Raw genomic sequence first — 9,304 nt, 5'->3', positions numbered from 1 at the left:
CAAGCAACCTGATTTTACATAAGATGTAGCCTTTCTCAGCCCTGGACTTGAAGCAGTAGCTAGTACAGAGCCACACAGCACATTGAAACACCTGACAAGTTGTTCTGGGACCAGTTAGATTATTGTGGCACCTGGAGGCCCCAAACCTGGCATCTGTGAACTAGGCTATGAGATGACATGGCATGCCACGTTTGGTGGAGCTACGTTGCACTGTTGGCATTTTATGACCCTTTAATTCACATTATTTTAGGCCCAAATGAAGGGATCGAGTGACATTTTGTGGATTCTTCACAGAACCGTGGCTCCTGGAGGCTCCAAACTTGGCAAACATGGACTAGGCCATTGGATGATGCGGGCTGCCGAGTTTGGTGGAGCTAGGTCTCGCCCTTGGAATTTTATGACCCTTTCATTATGTTATTTTAAGCTCAAATACCTTGAAGGGGCCCTAAGTGAACTAGGCCGAGTGACATTTTAGGGGTCCTTCACAGAACTGTGGCACCTGGAGCCACCAAACAACACACGTGAAATAGGCCACAAGGTGACGCGGCCTGCTGAGGTTGGGGGAACTTTGTCGCACCGTTGGCATTTTACAACTCTTTGGTTAAGTTATTTTAGGCCCAAATACCTTTGAAGGGATCGAGTGACATTTTGGGGGCCCTTCACAGAACCGTGTCTCCAGAAGGCCCCAAATCTGGCACAATTGGACTAGGTCTCAAATACACAGAGTACACTGATGAAACAGGGTGCACAATTCATAATTTGCACAATAAAATGCATTTCCTTTGGTTAGTGTCAGGAATTCCAAAAAATAAATAGAAATCCCTAAATCCCTAGCAACACAGTTTTTAGATAGGTCACAGGGTTCTCCTAGGCCAGAAGTTCAATACTGGGGTCAGATTTTCTGTAGGATGTCAGGAAGCACCCCGAACGCGGGTTCGAACCCCGGTAGAGGCTGGCCCCCGATGGCCATCGACAGATGGCATCAGAGGGAGACCCTGTCTTCCTGCCTCAAGCGACCTGGTGTCTCTAGGCCTTTTTGTCCGTTGCTGAGAAAGAATTGGATTGGAAAAAATGTGCTCTGTTCTCAGCCCTGGACTTTCAGCATGATCCAGTAGCTAGTATAGAGTCACACAACACATTGAAACACCCGCCATGTGTTTCTGGGACTAGTTAGATAACTGTGGCACCTGGAAGCCCCTAACCTGGCATACCTGAAGTAGCCCACAAGATGCTGTGGCATGCTGAGTTTTGTGGAGCTACATTGCACCCTTGGGAATTTATGACCCTTTCATTATGTTATTTTAGGCTCAAATACCGTGAAGGGATGAAGTGACATTTTAGGGGTCCTTCACAGAACTGTGGCTCCTGGAGGCACCAAACCCAGCCTACATAAAATAGACAATGAGTTGACACAGGCTGCTGAGTTTGGTGGAGCTATGTTGCACCGTTGACATTTTATGATCCTTTAATTAAGTTATTTTAGGCCCAAATACCTTTGAAAGGATCGAGTGACATTTTGGGGGCCCTTCACAGAACCATGGCTCCAGAAGGCCCCAAACTCGCCACACGTCAACTAGATCTCAAGTACATGGAGAACACTGGTGAAACAGGCCGCACAGTTCATAATTTGCACAATAAAATGCATTTCCTTTCGTTCATGTCGGGAATTCCAAAAAATAAATAGAAATCTCTAAATCCTTAACAACAAAGTTTTCAGACAGGTCACAGGGTTCCCAGAGGCCAGGATCTCGATTCTGGGATCAGATTTTATGTAGCATTTCATCATGCTATATAGAGCCACACAACAGGTTGAAATGCCTGCCATGTGTTTCTGGGACCAGTTAGATAACTGTGGCACCTGGAAGCCCCTAACCTGGCATACCTGAAGTAGCCCACAAGATGCTGCGGCGTGCCGAGTTTTGTGGCGCTACGTCTCACTCTTGGGAATTTACGACTCTTTCATTATGATATTTTAGGCTCAAATACCGTGAAGAGATCAAGTGACATTTTAGGGGTCTTTCACAGAACTGTGGCTCCTGGAGGCACCAAACCCCACACACGTGAAGTAGACCATGCGGTGATGTGGCCTGCTGAGTTCAAGGGAACTATGTTGCACCGTTGGCAATTTACAACCCTTTGGTTAAGTTATTTTAGGCCCAAATTCCTTTGAAGGGATCGAGTGACATTTTGGGCACCCTTCACAGAACCGTGTCTCCAGAAGGCCCCAAACCCACTCCACGTGAACTAGGCCTCGAGTACAGGGAGAACACTGGTGAAACAGGCTGCACAATTCATAGTTTGCACAATAAAATATATTTCTTTTAGTTAACATTGGGAATTCCAAAAAATAAATAGAAATCCCTAATTCCTTAACAACAAAAGTTTTCGGAGAGGTCACAGGGTTCTCCGAGGCTAGGAGCTCAATTCTGGGATCGGATTTTATGTAGCATTTCAGGAAAACCCTCGAAAGCAGGTTAGAACCCTGACAGAGGCCGGCCCCCTACGGGCGCTGACATACGGCATAAGAGGTAGCCCCGGGCTTCCTGCCTCAAGCAACGTGGTGTCTCTATGCCTTTTTTTCCCCGTTGCTGAGAAAGAAGCTGTGTAAAAATTGTGTTCTCTTCTCAGCCCTGGACTTACAGCATGAGGCAGTAGCTAGTTTAGAGCCAGAAACACAACACATTGAAACACCTGCCAAGTGTTTCTGGGACCAGCTAGATAACTGTGGCACTCGAAGGCCCCAAAGTACCCAAAGTAGGCCACAAGGTGACGTGGCATGCCGAGTTTGGGGGAAGTACGCAGTACCATTGGCATTTTACTACCCTTTCGTTTAGTTATTTTAGGCCCAAATACCTTGGCTTCTGGAGACCCCACCCCTGTGACCCATGATCTAGGCCAAGAGATGACGTGGGCTGCTGAGTTTTGTGGAGGTACGTCGCACCGTTGGCATTTTATGATCCTTGAATCAAGTTATCTTAGGCTCAAATACCTTTGAAGGGATCAAATGACATTTAGGGGGCCCTTCACAGAACCGTGGCTCCAGAAGGCCCCAAACCTGGCAGACGTGAACTAGGCCTTGAGTACACAGAGTACACTGGTGAAACAGGGTGCAAATTCATAATTTGTAAAATAAAATTCATTTCCTAAGTTAACATCATGGATTCCAAAAAATAAATAAAAATCCCTAAATCCCAAACAACAAAAGTTTTCGAAGGGGTCACAGTATTCTCCAAGGCCAGCAGCTCGATTCTGGGGTCGGATTTTATGTAGGCTGTAGGGAAGCACCCTGAACGAGGGTTCGAACACTGCCAGAGGCCGGCCCCCTTTCGGCACAGACGGACGGCATCGGAGGGAGACCCGGGCTTCCTGCCTCAAGCGACCTGGTGTCTCTAGACCTTTTTTTTCCCGTTGCTGAGAAAGAAGCTGTAGAAAAATTGTGCTCTGTTCTCAGCCTTGGACTTACAACATGAGGCTGTAGCTAGTATAGAGCCAGACAACACAATGAAACACCTGCCAAGTGTTTCTGGGACCAGCTAGATAACTGTGGCACCTGAAGGCCCCAAACCTGACATACCCAAAGTAGGCCACAAGGTGACGTGGCATGCCGAGTTTTGGGGAAGTACGCAGCACCATTGGCATTTTACGACCCTTTTGTTTAGTTATTTTAGGCCCAAATACCTTTCAAGTTATCAAGTGACAATTTGGGGGCCCTTCACAGAACTGTGAAAATATGAACTAGGCCTAGGGTTGATTCATTTCCCTTAATTAATGTCGGAAATTCCACAAAAGTAAATATAAATCCCTAAATTCCTAAGTTTTCATACTGGTCACAGCTTTCTCCAAGACCAGGAGTTCAATTCTGCGGTCAGATTTTATGTAGGATGTCAGAAATCAACCCGAACACTGGATCTAACTCCCCGGAGGCCTGCCCCCAACAGGCGCCGACAGAGAGCATCAGAGGGAGACCCAGGCTTCCTGCCTCAAGCGACCTGGTGTCTCTAGGTCTGTCCGTTGCTGAGAAATAAGCTGTGGAATAATTGTGCTCCATTCTTAGCACTGGACTTACTGCATGTTAGGACAAGAGGTAAGTTCGGGAGAACTATGTCGCACCCTTGGCATTTTACGACTCTTTCATTAAGTTATTTTAGGCCCAAATACCTTTGAAAGGATCGAGTGACAATTTGGGGGCCCTTCACATAACCGTGAACACGTGAACTAATTCTAGAGCAAACGGAGTATATTGGTGAAACAGACCGCACAATTCAGAATTTGCACAATAAATTGCATTTTCTTTAGTTAATGTTGGAAATTCCAAAAAATAAATAGAAGTTCCTAAAAAACAAAAAGATGGGTCTGTGCTACTTAAAAGTGTAAATGGTTACAGAGTTTTGCATTCTGCATTTTGCTCTGATGAGTTGATTCCAAATGTATGGTCTGTTGTTTTCAAAGGGATATTTTATGCCTTTCACAATATCTTCATTCCAAGTTTTTCATCTCAAAAACTTGAGTTCTTGGTTCTAAATTTTGGAACTCAAATTCCAAAAAAGGGATATTTGCCCCTAAATATATAGATTGTTACCAGGTTTTTGATCTTAAAATTCCAAAAAAGGGATATTTCAGTCCTTAAATATTCCAAGATCTTGATCTCTTTTTCCAATTTTATGATCTCAAAATTCCAAAAAGGGGATATTTGCCCCTAATAATTCCAAGACTATGATCTAAAAAAATCCAAGTTCTTGATACAGAATTCCAAAAAGGAGATCTGTTGTGCAATTCCAAGATTCCGATCCCAAAATTCAAGAATATGATCCAATTCCCAAAAGATGACATTTGTCCCTAATTATTCCAAGATTTTGATCCCGATTTCCATTTTAAAGCTCTAGAATTCCAAATATTTGATATTTGCCCCTAAATATTGCAAAATCATGATTTGAAGAATCCAAAATTTACATCCTGAATTCCAAAAATGAAATCTGTCAGGATAAATAAACAACTGTAAATTCAGATTTCAAGTTTTGAATTCCAGTTCCAAAAAGACAATATTTGCCCCTAAATCCCTAAATTCAATGAAAAAATGTTACTTAGGAGAAATGTTCCTTTTTTTGGAGGAACATAAGCCCAGCCCTACCAAAGACGTAATCTGGCTCCTAAACATTCCAATATACTAATCTTTATGCATATAAGAGCTCTCAATTCTTCTAAAAATATTCATCTTCATTTAATATTCATGGCCTTCATTTCAAAAGCCAATAGTTGTCCCAATACCCTATATAACACTTGTGCAAATAATGATTCTAATTCCAAACATAGCTGTAAGTTTCATTGATTTGGGACATCCAAATAAGGCCCTAATGTTGGAGGCATGTCTTGGCTTGGTTGGAAAAATGATCCCAAAATTCCAAAGTCAAAGCAAATGTATCAGATGATTATGAAAATATTATTTGATATAGAAAGTATATGTACAATTCTCATCAAATTACAAAGTCAAAACAAAAGTATAGATGAATAGTGGAAAATGCTCTTTGATTTGGAACCTACATGATCGATCATATAAAGTCAGTACAAATATATTAGATGATTATGAAAATATTTTTGATTTGGAATGTACAAGAACAGTTATCATCAAATTCCATAGCCAAAGCAAAGGTATCAGATAATTATCAAAAGATTATTTTATTTGGAATGTACAAGAAATTATCATCAAATTCCAAAGTTAAAGCAAAAGTATCAGATGATTATTAAAATATTATTTAATATGGAAATTATATGAACAATTCTCATCAAATTGGAAAGTCAAAACAAAAGTATAGATGAATAGGGGAAACTACTCTTAGATTTGGAATCTACATGACCAGTGATTCATATAAAGTCAATACACATATATCAGATGATTATCAAAAGATTCTTTAATTTGTAATGTACAAGAACAGTTATCATCAATTTCCAAAGTCAAAGCAAAGATATCAGATGATTATGAAAATATTATTTGATATGGAATGTACAAGAACAGATATCATCAAATTCCAAAGTCAAAGCAAAGGTATCAGATGATTATGAAAATTTTATTTGACATGAAATGTACATGAACAATTCTCACAAATTACAAAGTCAAAAGAAAAGTATAGTTGAATAGGGGAAAATGTTCTTTGATTTGGAATGTACATTACCAATCAATCATCACATTTATAATGTCAATACAAATAATAACAGATAATTATCAAAAGATTCTTTTATTTGGAAGGTACAAGAAGTTATCATCAAATTCCAAAGTCAGAGCAAAAGTATCAGATGATTATGAAAATATTATTTGATAGGGAAATCATATGAACATTTCTCATCAAATTACAAAGTCGAAAGAAAAGTATAGCTGAATAGGGGAAAACATTCTTTGATTTGGAATCTACATAAACAATCAATCGTCACATTTATAACATCAATACAAATAATATCAGATGATTATCAAAAGATTATTTTATTTGGAAGGTACAAGAAGTTGAGCATCAAATTCCAAAGTGAAAGCAAATGTATCAGATCATTAAGTAGAAGCCTTTATTTGTCACATATACATTTTGCATATTGCAGCTTCTTAGGAAGCTAAGGTCAGAGTGCATGATCAGCCATGATACAGCACCCTTGGAGCAGATAGGGTCAAGGGCATTGCTCAAGGGCCCAACAGTGGCAGCTTGGCAGTGCTGGGGCTTGAACTCCCGACCTACTGATCAGTAACTCAAAGCCAATCAATGAACAATGTACATGAACAAGTTCCATCAAATTACAAAATCAAAACAAAAAGTCTAGGTGAATAGGGAAAAATGTTCATTGATTTGGAATGTACGTGACCAATCAATCATCAGCTTATAAAGTGCATACAAATATATCAGATGATTATCAAAAGATTCTTTGATTTTTAATGTACATTTATGGAATTTGGCAGACGCCCTTATCCAGAGTGACTTATATTTATCTCAATCGTACAATCAAGCATTTGAGGGGTAAGTCAAAGTAAAAAAGACAGAGAAAATATTTGAAAAAATTAGAGAAAAGAATAATAATTTTGGATTATGAAAATGAGCTGCCACATGACAGGAAGTTAGTTTTTTAACCGCTGCCACATCACAGGAAGTGTTTCTTTTTTTTAATTTTAAATTAATAGATTTACCTTAAAGAGCAAGAATGTACAAGGAAGCATTCAACAAATATAAAAAAAATTAAATCAGATGAGGTAAAATCAAAAGGAAAAATCAAAACCAATGAATAAAAGATTTTAAAAAATCAGAAAATTTAAAAGTTAGGGAAAAGATCATTAACTTGGAATATGCAAATGAGCTTCTGACATCATAGAAGTGTTTTTCCTAACCTTTCCAAAAAGATGATTTCTGGTAATTCCAAGAAAACGATCCAATAATGTGTTCCATGGTGCCATCTGGTCGCCGGACAAAAGTTTGATCCAGATCGAATTTTTGGTTCCAAGGTACTTATACTTTTGAATGGGCAAATTGGCTGCTAAACGATTTCTTGGAAAAAATCCAGATTGCCTATTCCGGCCAATGCTAAAATTTCCAAGTTAAAGGTATGGTCAGGACCATACAAGAAGTTCAGCATCAAACTCCAAAGTGAAAGCAAATGTATCAGATCATTAAGTAGAAGCCTTTATTTGTCACATATACATTTTGCATATTGCAGCTTCTCAGGAAGCTGAGGTCAGAGTGCATGATCAGCCATGATACAGCACCCTTGGAGCAGAGAGGGTCAAGGGCATTGCTCAAGGGCCCAACAGTGGCAGCTTGGCAGTGCTGGGGCTTGAACTCCCGACCTTCTGATCAGTAACCCAAAGCCAATCAATGAACAATGTACATGAACAAGTTCCATCAAATTACAAAATCAAATCATTGATTTGATTAATGAATTAATGAAAAGATCATTAACTTGGAATATGCAAATGAGCTTCTGACATCATAGAAGTGTTTTTCCTAACCTTTCCAAAAAGATGATTTCTGGTAATTCCAAGAAAACGATCCAATAATGTGCTCCATAGCGCCATCTGGTCGCCGGACAAAAGTTTGACCCTAATATCAGCCTTAAACCTAACACCTAACCCTAACCCTAACCTCCACCCTAGTATCTTAGCCTTAATCCTAACCCTAACATTTAACCCTACCCTTAGACTGATATCCAGAACCCTAGCCCTAAACCTAAAAAATAAATTAAAAAATGAAATGAAATTAAATTAAATTAAATAAATAAAACCTGCAACCCTAGTATTTTAGCCTTAAACCTAACCCTAATACCTAATCCTAACCCTAACCTTATTTTCTATCCCCAAAAGCTTAACCCTAGTTTAAAGACCTAACCCTAGGCCTAAACCTAACCCTAACCCTTACCTTAACTGTTATCCTAAACTTAATCCTAGAATACAGGTGGATCATGACCGTAATCCTAACCTCAATCCATTCTAGAACACAAATTTAAACTCCTATAATACGATTGGACAACAATATGTATTATTCAAATTAGGTAAACTGCAGAGGATTGTGGGAGTAGGGTCTTTTAATATCTTATCTTCAATACCTCAAAAACAAAAAAAGATAGGCCCTAACAGTTTTTTATGTTTGCAAGTATTTCACTTGCCAATTGAAATTAGACGGTCATGATCTTAGCCAGTAGGTGTCACTATTTACTCACCATAATGGTGCAGAGCGGGCCATGTAATGACCTGGACTGGCAATCCAACCAAAAATTCCAGCAATTTGGAAATTGCTCAGCCCTTTTGGCAGGTGATCTCCAGAGAATCCACCCAGTAGAAGCTTACTACCCTAACCCCAATCCTTACCCTAGCCCTAAAATCTTGGCCCTATTCCTGGTACCTAACCCTAACCTTATTCTAACCCTGGAACCTCAGCCCTAACACGTACTACTTACACTCCTTTTTCTCACACCTGCCTAGACTTAGTTTCATCAAATGTTGTTAGAAAAGATGGGTGGGTGAGCGGAAATATGTCCATACGGGCATATGGGGGTTGACCTGCTCAGTCTAAAATCCAACCAAAAGTCAACAGTGGCAATTGAAAAGACCCAGTAGCTACCAGAGCTATAGCAGTGCTTAACAGGCGCCGGCCCATGCACTTCCCTTGGCTCCCTATACAACCACGCAGTTTTCAGACTGTGATGGGGGGGGGGGGTCATTGTAAATTCAACAAACCTAACTCTAACCCCTAACCCCTAACCCTAACCCGAGTGGGTACCCTGGCTCCAAGGATGTAAGCTTAACTCCCAAATCTGCCCCAAGATGTGTACGTAAACATGC

The sequence above is a fragment of the Pangasianodon hypophthalmus genome, chromosome 2, assembly GCF_027358585.1.
Source record: "Pangasianodon hypophthalmus isolate fPanHyp1 chromosome 2, fPanHyp1.pri, whole genome shotgun sequence".
Taxonomy (NCBI): Eukaryota; Metazoa; Chordata; class Actinopteri; order Siluriformes; family Pangasiidae; genus Pangasianodon; species Pangasianodon hypophthalmus.
This window is presented reverse-complemented; position numbering follows the sequence as displayed.